The sequence below is a fragment of the Notolabrus celidotus genome, chromosome 24 (genome assembly GCF_009762535.1).
Source record: "Notolabrus celidotus isolate fNotCel1 chromosome 24, fNotCel1.pri, whole genome shotgun sequence".
In the NCBI taxonomy this organism is placed as follows: domain Eukaryota; kingdom Metazoa; phylum Chordata; class Actinopteri; order Labriformes; family Labridae; genus Notolabrus; species Notolabrus celidotus.
Window position 1 is genome coordinate 9,354,765 of NC_048295.1, and position 12,525 is coordinate 9,367,289.

Below are 12,525 nucleotides of genomic sequence, written 5' to 3' on the forward strand. Positions count from 1 at the left end.
TATTTTAATTAGACCCGCGAGTTCAGCACCGTTCTCCGATGAATGAAAAAACTTTAAAAGATGATTTGAAATGCGGCGTGTGTAGGCACAGACGTCTGCCACAGACGCTTATTAATCAAGTGAGAAACTCAATTTGATACGAGAGAATTTCATTTGACCTTTTCTGGGCGTAAGTGGGTCTTGAATGATAAGTTCTTATGAAAGAGCATACATCAATAGATCCCTCCACCTTCTCCGGCTGTTTGTTGCCATAGTTAGAAGATAGCGGTGGCGGCTGCAGAATACAGATGAGCCACCGGCTGATTACACTTAAAACTTCCCTCATGGTCTGCGTCAAGATCAATTTGAAGTGAGTCCAGACTTTATGCAGTTTGCATCAGGGTAAGGAAGACTCTGCTGCCTTTAGATGTACAATGCTGAATTGTTTTGTCATCTTTTTTACTATGTATGGGTTCAACATTCATGTGGAATAAATCTGAATTCATCTATGTCAGAGTGGAGCTTCCTTTTACTGTGAAATGTGTGACACCTTATATGTCCTTGGGCAAGACACTTACCCCCAAACTGCCCTCGGTGGCTGGGCCAGCGGTGTGTGAATGGTGCTTCTTAACACTGATGGGTGCTTTACATAGAAGCCTCTGCTATCAGTGTATGAATGGATGAATGTGACATGAAAGTGCTTTATAAATACAGTCCATTTACCATTTTACCATTGTGCTGTGCTGCTACTTGTTGGATGGGTGAGATCCAATATATGGTTGATTTAATGTGTCTGAATAATCAAATAAAGGATGTTTCCTGCAATGTGTAGTCATGAAAATCAAATATTCATTCATTCATTCAATCATACTGGAAGCCGAATTATGCGCAGGGGTCTTTCTTCTTTAAAACAAAAGGACCTGAGTGTTAAAACCAGTAAAAATACTAAATAAAGCAGTTTTAGTTGAAAAATCACAGTTTCTCAAATGACGTTTTGTATTGTGAGGTGGCTGCGAGCTGAACTGCTAGTGACTTTTTCTCCACCTGGTTATTGTGACTGGATCAGAAAGCTATTTCCTGGGAGCTGAATCATCTGCAAAGGTCTTTCTTCTTCAAAACAAATAACAGGATAAGGATTCTAAAGCTATTAACTGAGCGTAGAATTATCTACAGAGGTCTAGACTTTTATTTTGTATGGGGGCTTCAAGCTGAGCTGCCACCAGCATTCATGACATTGACTACTATGACGTTGCCAGTTTTCTGTCATTTAACCTCATTCTGTTTCTGGAGAATTTGTTTTTGCACACAGATGTTTTTTTATTCACAAACAACAAAGTTTCCTCAGCTGCAGCTCTAACAATGCCAATAAAAACGCCAGAAGTTTCTTTTATGGTTATGGGTGTGCACATTTCATCCTCCAATCAAGATTGTTTTTTATGTTCTGTTTTTCTTTTGTCCTCAATAAAACACTCAAAAAGAGATTTCTGAAGGTTCAAAAAGTCAAGTGTTGAAACCACACACACACTTTCCACAGTTCTATCTAATCTCCTTTCTTTTTCCAATATCCTCTCTTTCCTAAAGCCTCATATCAGCTTTCCTGACCTGCCTGTCTTTTCTTCTTTTCTTACAGGGATGGTATGAGGAGACAGAGCCCATATTGCCTTGGACGAGCGCCAGCTGTGTCAGGTACGCCATGCTACACTGACCTCAGCTCCCTGTCCGTTTGTCAAATAGCTGCTCAGTCAGGGATGTAGCCTATTTCTGGTTTTAAAGGGCCTTTCATAATAGGTAGACACACCGGTCCCATATTTCACACAGCTGTCTGCTGGGAGGTAAAAGAGAAAAGAACAGTGGAGATTGAAAAGTGAAACAGAAGCTTAGAATAAAAGTTATTGTTGCCTCTGAGGTTCACTGCTTCAATCTGGCTGTTTAATGAAGCAGAGGCTTTATCGCCCTTGCATGTGTTTGAGTCTTCTGGGTTCCCTTTGTCATCAAAGGGAATTAGAAATTAATTATTGAAGAGAAAATATGCTGCAGACAATGTCTCAGGTCTTAGACAGATATGATGGAGGAGGAGGTGTTTTTTTTCATCTGTGCCTTGTGGTATCACAGCTTGTTTATACCGTAGATGAATACTTAATATGGTTCATTACCTAAACTTTGGAACCCGAATTAAGTCAACTGTTCAAAGACCTGAGCAGATCTGCTGTTAACTTTGCTCACTTGGAAAGTCGTCATCAGATCTTAGGTGAGGAAATACATAACTGACCGTATATAAACATGGACGGCACACCTTCATCTACCACCATTGTAAAAGTGAAGCCAAAACTCCACCTTGTTGGGCTCTGATGTGATGTACTGTGGACGAATTTTTAAACACAGCCACCCTAGCTAGTTAACACCAGAAATACTACTTGCTCAAACAAGTTATTATTTTATCAATATAGGCCTGAAATGCAGGGCATATGTTTTGTCTGAGCTGTAGTGCCGCCTCCCGCCACTAGCCAGTGCTATAGCTCATGCTAACGAAATTGTCCAGTTGGAAACTATCACAATCATGGCGTACAAGATGTATGGAGGCCATCGACCGGAGCGATGGGTAATGAGCACAGTATGTGAACATACCATGCAAGAAGGACTGAAGGCTGGTGGTGCTAGCTCTGCTAGTGTTACACACAGTCTTTTCTTGCTTTAAGACTACTTTCTGATTCCAAATTTGAGTTTCTGTTTAAAAAAACAAGCAAGTTCATGTTCTGAACTTGATGTGTAAAGTAGCTTGTTTTGTGATGAAAACTTAGATGTTTCTCTGTTTGTCTTCCATCTTGTGTTTTTCAACAAACCTCTCATCACGTGTCTTTAAATGAGACATTAACAGTTGTCACTGCGACTTCTTTCGTCCCGTCTGTCCCTTCCTTCACAGCGCCCTGTCCGTCTGTGCGATCCCTGTAGAGACACTCAACAGTTAGCATACATATGTCAGCTGCTCCATGTGAGCGAAAGTTCACATCCCCCTCATGCGCTCGCTTCCCTGGCGCCGCGGGCAGTGACTCTGGGAAAAGGTCAGCTCTTACACTAAGTAAATGGATAAAATTGCTTTTTTTCCCTCCCCTCTCTCTCCTGGTTTTATCCATTTCTGAGCTCCCACTTACCTCATCATCACTCTACTCGGCAAATTAAAACATAAATCACATCACTGATCTGCATCTCATTTGCATTTTATAACCTTGACGAGCTTTCAAGGCAGACATTGTTTTTCCAGCTGTATCATTTCGTTCGCTCAAAGGGCTAATCATGCTAAAAATTCCATCTTTCTTTGCTGGTCAATGTGGAGAGCTTCAAGAGGAAGAAAAATGATATCCAGGAGCTAATTGAAATAGATTTTCTATGCGGATATGGAAACCCATCTGGTTTAGTAGCTGATGCTAATCTTTTTGCAGGAGAGAGCATCAAAGTGGAGTCTAATCGCTCTACAAAAGAGAGGCTGCTCTGAAAACATGCACTCTGTTGCTTGGTGAAAAACAGAAACTGTAGAGCACATCCATGTTTAGTAAAATAATATCCTAACATACTTTAAAGCCCTTCATAAGGCTGTCTCTGGCCAGTTGAGAGTCTCTTCCTTGCGTCTGAATTCCCATTTTAAGAAGGGTCCCTTTAAAAAAGTGCTGATCTAAGTTTGTAGACACATTCCAGCGTTAAGAAATGAAGTCTCTTCCACTCTCCGACCTTTTCCTTCCATTTCATCATAATTCTGGATATCAAACTATTATGAATTTCCCTGATAAATAGAGTCATTCCTCATCCGAGTATGAGTCTGCCTCCGCAGTGACGGGCTAATTGAACACCTCAGCAGACGCTTCATCATGTCTCAAGACCGATTCCTCCATCTTTCTCCTTAGGAATACATTACCTCCACGACTCATACATCTTCTTCCTGCGTCCTTGCGTTTAGCCTCCAAAACCGACTTTGTGTGTTCAGCGTCAACGGCAGCCAAGCGGAGTGAGAAATCCACCGAGGTTCGACCAATGGCAGTGAGTTATTTTGACATTAGGGAACACACGATGCTTCACTCGATTGTGAGGAAGGCAGGGAGATTAGCGTCTCTGTCTTGGCGCTAAGTCATTAGTCGATTTCACTGATCAATCAGGGGTGAATTATTGAGGGTCATTAGGAACATAAACCTTGAATACCGGCCTCAGGGGGGGATCTATTTTGGCGCAGTGGGAGGCAAAGGACTGCATGAGTGGGGAAGGATGTGTGTACAATCCTCAGACTCCATTAGTGCCTTTTTTATGTCAATGAAAATCATAACTTACCCCTCGAAGATAGTCGTATTTTCACAATAAAGCACCCTCAATTTGTACACCCTCAACTATGTCAGCTTTGGTGGCTACATTAAAAGGGCTGCATTTGAACTGCAGGCAGATTTACACACACTCAAACGCACACACACATTCACAGATGGACGGCCCAATTTCAAAGCAATGATAAAGCCATTAGGCCTTTATTGCATGGTCGACTCACTCACTGACTGGCATTGTTTGGCGTTATTCCATCTCAAAGCCTCTATTTGTGATTATGGCATGGGAACAACAATAAAGCCTCTTAAAGTGTCTTCAGATCAATGAAGTGAGTCCTTTATAAGCTTTCCAAACATCACAGCAGGAGAGGGCAATCTGGGGAGATTATCCCCGTCCGATTAAATGAAAAGCGTGGTGGGCATGCAATTGGCAAGGAAGAAAGAGGCAAACAAAAAAAACCATCTCACAGCTTTGAAAACCAAAGTCATCACACAGAGACGCATCACAGGTTTTCATTTCAGTTGATTTATAATGTCTGAGCAGGTTCACATCAGTCCTCCGTAGTATGGGAGGGTGATTAATTTGAGCTTGGGTTATCTGTCAGGGCTGACACGGCCTCCTCCTGCAACACCACCTCTCTGCTGATGTACAAGATTTCAGATCATATGAGGCATCGCCCCGGCCAAAGATCAACCCGGGGTCAAGTGCTAAATGCAAATTAAGGCTCTGTTTAAAGTGTTGATGGGAGGAGGCTGCAGAGGGAGACAGCTCTGATAGCGTCAGCAAAAGTGTGAGTCACCCGCTTTCACCTCAGAGTGAGGTCACTGCATAAATACAGTTCCATCAATAGTACATTATCATTACAGGATATAAAGCAAACAAAGCACGACTCATGTAAATACTATAGTCTGATTATATACAGTTACAACCTTTGTTGAGGTCAAATTACAGAGTACACATCAGTTTGAACTTTTCATTACTAGAGTTATAGCGGATTCTCCAACAGCTCAGCCTGTCGGTTTGGGATTTCTCTGGCAGCAGTGTCAACACAGGAGGAGGGACCCAAATACAGATTGCCTGCTTAACCAATGCAGTTAAAGTAAATGTAACATGAAGAGGCCAAAAACAAGGTTTATATCCCAGAAGAAACTTCTTGGTAAGTCATAAAAGCTAACAGCATCCAACCATTTACCAGTGAATATAAGAGTAAGCTATATAAATTCAGCTTATTCTCAAGCAATTGTCCTGTTTGTATTCATTTCTCAAAGTGTGGGCAAACCTCCTCTGATATATTTATGGAACAGCTTCCACGGTCAGGTCTAGTTAAGTCCATGGTTTGGCATTCCCCTGGCAGCAGTGTCACGTATGGTGCAAACACAGACAACTGGAACACAAGAGGAAGAACCCAAAGGCAGACTGTCCCTGCTTAGCTGGTGCAGTTCAAACAAATTCATTGTGAAAAGGCCAAAACACACGAGGCTTACGCAACTGTGAGGCAGGTAAGGGTCAAGCTGGAGGAAGAGTAGTAGAAACCCACGGAGCAGAGATTGTAAAAACCAGGACCTGTACTCGTGATAGAGCAGCTGTGGAGGTTTACATGGAAACAAACTGGATAATTAAGCATTCATAGAGTGGGGGGAAAACAAGGGCAGGAAGTAGAATACAGAAATAAACAGAAACTATGAACCTTTGAATTATTTACTGACTTACATGGAACACGTGACCAGCAGAGCAGAATGAGGCAGGAAAACTTTGATGTCATCGCTGAAGCTTGAGTTTTAAACTCACTGATGAATTCCTTTCTCCTCTGTGTTAAATTACTCTGTGCTGGTTGAACAAATTAAAGCGGTTCCTTTAAATGCCAATGAGATCAATCAATGAGTCTGCATTTAACCAAGCCGTGTGGAAGGCAGTATTTACCTAAACTCAAAGGTCGTATAGCTTGGTTGTATCACTAAGCCAGGACTCTGAAGTGAGCCCTCTACTTCCTGCAGAAGTCAAACCACGGCGACTTCATCGTCCGAGAGGTTAAATCTTTTAGAGAATTCAGCAAATAGTGTTTACAGGCACCTTTGAACCCCACACTGCAGCACTGTTCAGATAAGTCCGGTGTTAAAGAGCCGTTTTGTTCTTTGTCTAGTGGTAACGTATATACACTTGAGAGGAGAGCTCTGTCGGCACTCTCCAGTCAGAGCATCTCTTGACAAATGAAGGTTTCATTTGAAACGAAGGTCGTGGGCAGCCTTTTTGTTTTGAAATCACTGGAGTGAATCCCCCCCACTCCTGAGTTGTATTTCACTTTGCTGCTAATTTAAAGTTTTCAGCTGACACATCCTTGTGAGAAGTCCATAAGCAGTCACTCACCAGCATGAGCTGTCTGCAGTTGAAGCCATTTCTACTTTGTTGGAACATCACAGCTCTGCTCTCGCTTGAGAACGGTTTAACAGACGCCGCGCCAGAGAATAAAAAAAAACAAAACAGACTTGAGGGTTTGTTAGTGTGTTTTCTTTTTTTATCCTCTGCAATGGCTGGGCCTAACGCCATCAGTGTGCTTCAGCTCAAGAGCTTTTTGAAAAGTTAGGCAGAGTATGGAACTCCCTTCCCACACACCTCTCCAACAAATCTCAAACAATCAAAAATCCTGCAAGACGAGATCCTCTTTACCTCCAATGATGACACACTAACCAATCAACACAGAGTTGTTTTTGACCTCAATTCAATCACACATCTGGACAGAAATGGGAAGAAGTAATGCTTTAATGAAGGGAAAAACACCTTATAGTCACACCTATGTGGATATAATTAATTGGCCAGCGTTTCCTGCTTCACATTTTCGCCGATGATATCATGATCTATATTAGAAACCACCCAAAAGCCGGTAAATACCAGATAAGCTAAGACAAACTGTGGATCAGTCCAACACTTTGGTGCTTAAACACACCATCATATTGACAGCTTGAATTGGTTATTGATTGTCTTGGTCCCAAGAGGATGCATCCCTAACACATTGTTGATTGCTCAACCTTTAGTCTAACACCACACTCACGCCAAACGAATATTGCTTCCTACTGGGTGTCCATGCAGTTGCTGGAGGTAATCATAGTTCCAAGTGGATAAATACCAATGACTTAAATACCCTTTGTAATAATAAGCTGATCTCCCAAAGTAATAAACGATTAGCCTTGTTAAGACCTCTTAGATTTTCTTAAAGTGCCAACCAAAGATCAGGATGTTGATTCTAACGTGCAACATTGTAGAACTGTATGTCTTAGTTTATTGACTTTAATGGCATCTAGAGGTGGGATTTGAGAATTTAGCTAACTGAAAGCTGCTTCTGCCTATATAAAAAATTGCAAAAATCCCCCAGATTTCTGAATTGCCATTTCTAGAGTTGTCTCTATACGTATATCACCAACACCAACTCCAATACCAATACTTCCAAAAATAGATATTCTGTAATGGGGTCTATTAGCATGATATGGTTTATTAGCTCCCACCCAATGCAATTAAACTAGTAGAATTAAGTGGCTGTCCTCCAATAATTTTAATATTACATATCACTGTTTTTTGAGGAATTTTGGCCATCCCCCAAATCTTTTTTTAGAATCAGTATTGGAAAAGAAAAAGTATTATGCAAAGTCACTCTGCACTATTTTAAAAGCATGTGGATCAAAACATAAAGAAGAACCAAAGTGCTCATTCTCCTGTAACAAAAACACAAAATAATGTTAATTTACTGCAATTGAAATTTGACTTTAACCATTATTTGCCATTTCTCTCAGATAGATTCCCCGGTCCTTAAAATGAACCATGCAGCCTCATCAAAAAAAAGAAAGAGCCACTCACTTGGCTTTCAACTCAGACTCTTGTAGGACATGAAAAAGCCTGCCAGTGGCTCACGCTCATCATAGGACGATGTTTGAGCTTGACCACTGGTGACAAGTTATCAAGGTGAAAGTGCTTGAAAATGTTGTTCCACTAGAGACATGCCGTCGCAGCTACCTTCACTGATGCATTTTTCATTCTCTGCTCCCCTCGCGTGTCGACTCTCCTTTGCCCACTTCGCCATTTACCCCCTGTTTCTCTCTTACACTCCTCTCTTTTTCCATTTCCTGGAGGTGATTCCACACAACACACACAAAGGCAGCGTTATCTCTTTGAACAGCGCTGTTTGATGTAAGAAATGAGCCGGAGTGTGTGGACTCTGAAGCTTGCTCCTTCCTCAAATCCTTTAGTCTTTTGTATATTCAGTGAGCGATTGCACACTCTTAAGCATGCATGACTTTGATAAAGCTAAACTCAGTGTAGATGAATAGGCCCTCCCTCTTCATACTGACAGCACACTTCATAAGGAGCCTTTTTGTGCACTGCAATGCCTTCACTTCAATGCGGGGGCTCGAGCTTTGGCACAGAAGTGTTTTGATGCGGCGTAAAATTAGAACGGGGTTCAGAAGGCGGAGTTTTCTTTGGCCATTTATCACATCCACCTTCATCAACCGGGTCATTTTTCATTGTTCTCTCTGTTTTTGCAGAGACAGAAGGAAAGCAGGGGAGACAATAGAGCAGAGTTAGAAAGAGAGCGCTCTGAAAATGAGGTAAAAGATGAAAGAATGACAAAGCGCTGGATACAAAGTCGATTGAGTGTGTTTGTCTCCTCCTCATTCGCACTTTCCCCGCCGTGTTCATCTGCAAGTTTCACTTTCACCACTCCGTCTCGGTAAACATGTTGACATTCCCTTTTACATTTCGGAACATTTCTTTCTTCCACGCTTCAACTGAACTGGAAAAGACAGGCGCAACTTTCAAAGTTCTGCCCAAAACTATTTCTCCGGACGTAAGCACTCTGCCACACATGCTTCCACTCCACTCCGATCCGTGGGAGTGCAGGCTTTGTAGCCGTCTCTGGTGGCTCCAAGTGGGTTGCATTGCATACTAAGTACTTTGTGTCGGTGGTGTGTTATGTAAAAGTGATTCTAGGGCTAATTTCAGTTAAAAGGGGCAATGCTGTGGCACCGCTGTGGGCTGTGGTGGGCATGTGCTAGCATCCTTATTGGCTTCAAAGACACCTTGTCTCACATTGAATAAAACAAAAACAGAGAAAAAACAAAAAAGAACCCTGAAGGAGGAATTCAACTTTGGATTTAAAGTGTGAGCACATTTAGAAATGTATCAGCAGGGGTGAACTCAGAGGGGGGGCAGGGGGTTGATTGCCCCTCCTGGTGCCCTAAATGTCTTAAAATATCCATGCTGAAGTGCCTCCTTGGAACCCCCTGTTATAGACATAGCATTACAAAGCTTTCTCTTGTGCCTATTCAGTGGAAAACACATAGAAACTTTTCTTGTAGCTGCCATTCCAGAGGATAAACTGTTCTAGTATGCCAAATGTAGAAAAGGTGCCCCCTGGATGCTCTTCAATTGGATAAAATGTAAAGAAGTGTGTCCGGGTGTTCTTTTAGTAAGCTAAATGTAAAAAAAAAGTGCCTTCTGAATGCCCTTCAAGTGGATTGAATCAAAAGAGTTCCCTCTGGATGCCTTTCCAGTGCTTTGGATGTAAAATAGTGCCCTCTAGATGCCCTGCATGTGGATTGGATGTCAAACAGTGCCCTCTAGATGCCCTGCATGTGGATTGGATGTCAAATAGTGCCCTCTAGATGCCCTGCATGTGGATTGGATGTCAAATAGTGCCCTCTAGATGCCTTTCCAGTGGATCCAATGTGAAATAGTTCCCTCTAGATGCCCTACCAGTTGATGTAATGTCAAATAATGTCCTTTAGATGCCCTTCAAGTTGATTCAATGTAAATAGTTCCCTCTGGATGCCCTACCTGTGCATTGAATTTCAAATAGTGCCCTCTAGATGCCCTACCAGTGGATTGAATGTAAATAGTGCCCTCTGGATACCCTTCCAGTGGGTTTTCGCATCCTGGAAAGTCTTTTCTGTTGTAAAGTGATTAATCAGTTAATTTCCTTATTTGATTTATATAGAACTCCTCAGTTTCCCCTGCTCATTCCAATAAGTACAAGAAATGTTTACTTACAGAGGGTTGTGTAAAAAGGTCAAGCTTTCAGGTTGCCCAGATGTAACTGTCAGCACACTTTATTTTTTCTGGCAGCTGAGGACCAAAAGAGAGCTGGCTCTGGCCCGCATACTGCTGACAATCTTGGCAAGGTATCCTGTATTTGAACCCAAATATAATTTTGCTGTGGTAGATTATATTAGTATCAGTTTAGTGTCTGGATTTGTGTTACATTTTTTTTTTCAGAAAACATTACCTGATATATTATCCAAGACCACAAAGTCTCATGCTGTCCAAGATACAGCCTCAAACCCAACCAACCGTTCAGTGCAGCTGGGGATACAGAAAGATGGCTGATCCTCACATTACAGAGACTCCAACATTGATAGATCAGCAAAATAATCCCTTTTGACCAACTTACTGACTAATCAAGTCAACTAAGCAGCTCTTGACCCTTAGTTTGGGTTCAGGAAACATCAACAACAATGTTTATTATCCAAGCCATAAAAAGAGATATCACGAACAGAATTCTTCACCCCAACTCCAGCACTCTGCTGGCTGGTGGCATTGGACTGAAGTCATGAAACATGGACTCATGTGGCTGGATTTTTCCACATGCGAGTCACGGTTTAATGTGCACCAGGTTAGCTATTAGCATCACGTGGGTTAAAGGTTAGAGCTGTGCAGCTATGCATGGAAATGGAAGGGAATACATTTATTATGCATGTGCCAAAGAGGAGATTGTGCACATATATTCAGGTCCTTGCTTGGATTTATATTGATCAGAAGCCGTGTGTGTTTATCGCACAACCTTGAAAATAAAGAATGAGACAGAGGCATACTGGACCGAGTCTGAGTAGCACTTGATAGATGGATGGGTGCGTAATTCAGCCAGGAAAGAAATTCACTTGTCACTGTTATAGTTGCTCCCTGCACAATAGCTCTCTACCTGTTATAGCAATAAGAGCGCATAACATATCAGTCATACCAACACTACACCTCCTCCTCTGCACTTTTCTTTGTGCTTCAGAAAGGCTGCCATTTGTTTTATATTTGTGAGCATGCAGGAAAAAGAGGAGTTCAAGGACTCAACAAGGTCTCAAGTCCCTAGAGGGGGAGGGGGCGCCCACCCCCCCACTGAGACAATGATGACTCCCCACCCCTCACACACCCACACGCCTACCTTTTCTCTCCTTTTCGTCCTCCGTTTCGACACTGAGCAACGAGGCCCGCTCTGACCTTGCAGCGACTCGCTAATGTGCACCTAGCTGCTCCTCTTGCAGCTACAGGAGGCGAGAAAATGCCTCCAGTCATGCGCTAACACACACACACACACACAAGAGTACACACACTGAGGGGGAAAAAAAGTACATCTGCAAAGGGACCCTGTTTCTAGGTCCCCTCTTCCCACGGGAGCTTCCCTATCATCACAAGGTCCAGCAGTCAACATAACCCCCAGACATCTCCTCCATTCAGCTCCTCCTCCTTCTCCATTTCTCTCTCCCTCCCCACCCATCACACCTTCAGCATAATAAGTGTCTGCTCCATGACACCGTGTGACCCCTGCCTCTGCACCCTAGCCAGGACCAATTTACAATCCACCCGCCTTCCACGCAGCCGTCCGTGCCGCTGTGCCGCCCTCTGCTCTGTTGTTTATTTATCACCCTCAGACCTCCGATGAAGGGCGTTATGAAAGAGATTACACTGCCAAACGGCTTGGCTCGGACCCCGCTCTCATTACTCACCGCTTGTCCTGAAAGATAGAGATGGGGGGGTTGTTGTCTCTGACTGTTTGATCACTCTGTGAACTGAACGTATGCGCTCTTGACGGGCAAAGAGGTTCGTCTTTCAAGGGACACCTGAAAAGGCGCCGAGCTGCAGGATGTAATTGAAGTGGAAATAACAAAAGGGACTCTGGAGCCCCGGCTGCCAGGAAGGACGGAGAGCCTGGATAGAAGATGGAGGAGGAGGAAGAGGAAGGACAGTGAGGCAGCAAGGGTAGAGTTTTCTCACCTTGGCACGGAATGGAAAATATATGATGGGCAAACAGTTGACAGTGAAAGAGAAGTGATAGGAGTAAAACACTCATAATGTAACAGGGTTTTTTGGTATATATACAATGGAATGAAAAAAGATACTTAAGGGCCTGTCTCCACTAACAGCATTTTTTACCTTGGCAGGGCCAAAGAAGGTCAGTGTATAGAGTGCTCACATCCTCAGGGTCAGCTCTCA

The 12,525-nt window shown here is 42.9% G+C and overlaps 1 protein-coding gene across 3 annotated transcripts in view; it reads left to right on the top strand.

The window, feature by feature from the left end:
• Positions 1 to 12,525, top strand: part of LOC117808206 (beta-1,3-galactosyltransferase 1-like) — a 99,327-nt gene that overhangs the window by 45,699 nt on the left and 41,103 nt on the right. For all 3 annotated transcript variants that reach the window (XM_034677789.1, XM_034677788.1, XM_034677790.1), the window contains exon 3: positions 1,610 to 1,665. The gene's annotated coding sequence lies outside the window, so the exon portion shown is untranslated. The remainder of the gene's footprint in view (positions 1 to 1,609; positions 1,666 to 12,525) is intronic.